This window comes from Salmo trutta, chromosome 38 (assembly GCF_901001165.1).
Source record: "Salmo trutta chromosome 38, fSalTru1.1, whole genome shotgun sequence".
NCBI classification, from domain to species: Eukaryota; Metazoa; Chordata; class Actinopteri; order Salmoniformes; family Salmonidae; genus Salmo; species Salmo trutta.
The window spans coordinates 30,082,922-30,084,324 of NC_042994.1; positions in this window are offsets into that span (position 1 = coordinate 30,082,922).

Consider the following 1,403-nt stretch of genomic DNA (forward strand, 5'->3'; position numbering starts at 1 on the left):
TAGCTTCAGTAGTACTGCCTGTTCATGTTAAGGAAGTAGCTACAGTAGTACTGCCTGTTCATGTTAAGGAAGTAGCTACAGTAGTACTGCCTGTTCATGTTAAGGAAGTAGCTACAGTAGTACTGCCTGTTCATGTTAAGGAAGTAGCTACAGTAGTACTGCCTGTTCATGTTAAGGAAGTAGCTATAAGTAGTACTGCCTGTTCATGTTAAGGAAGTAGCTTCAGTAGTACTGCCTGTTAATGTTAAGGAAGCAGCTACAGTAGTACTGCCTGTTCATGTTAAGGAAGTAGCTACAGTAGTACTGCCTGTTCATGTTAAGGAAGTAGCTTCAGTAGTACTGCCTGTTCATGTTAAGGAAGTAGCTTCAGTAGTACTGCCTGTTAATGTTAAGGAAGCAGCTACAGTAGTACTGCCTGTTAATGTTAAGGAAGCAGCTACAGTAGTACTGCCTGTTCATGTTAAGGAAGTAGCTTCAGTAGTACTGCCTGTTAATGTTAAGGAAGCAGCTACAGTAGTACTGCCTGTTCATGTTAAGGAAGTAGCTACAGTAGTACTGCCTGTTCATGTTAAGGAAGTAGCTTCAGTAGTACTGCCTGTTCATGTTAAGGAAGTAGCTTCAGTAGTACTGCCTGTTCATGTTAAGGAAGTAGCTTCAGTAGTACTGCCTGTTCATGTTAAGGAAGTAGCTTCAGTAGCTGGATGATATTAAAGAAAGTCTCTTAAGGATCGGACCTTTTTTAAAATTTTTGCCTAAAATGACATACCCAAATCTAACTGCCTGTAGCTCAGGGCCTGAAGCAAAGATATGCATATTCTTGATACCATTTGAAAGGAAACACTTTGAAGTTTGTGGAAATGTGAAATGAATGTAGGAGAATATAACAAATTAGATCTGGTAAAAGATAATAAACATTTTATTTTGTACCATCATCTTTGAATTGCAAGAGAAAGGCCATAATGTATTATTCCAGCCCAGGCACAATTTAGATTTTGGACACTAGATGGCAACAGTGTAGGTGCAAAGGTTTAGATTGTTCCAATGAACCATTGCATTTCTGTTCAAAATGTATCAAGACTGCCCAAATGTGCCTAATTGGTTTATTAATTACTTTTAAAGTTCCTAACTGTGCACTCTCCTCAAACAATAGCATGGTATTCTTTCACTGTAATAGCTACTGTAAATTGGACAGTGCAGTTAGATTAACTAGAAATTCAGCTTTATGCCAATATCAGATATGTCTATGTCCTGGCAAATGGTCTTGTTACTTAAAACCTCCTGCTAATCGCATTAGCCTACGTTAGCTCAACCGTCCCGAGGGGGACCCACCAATCCTGTAGAGGTTGATATTAACATCTATTTTTATGTCATGAAATGTATTTTATTTCATCTGGGTGCTTACG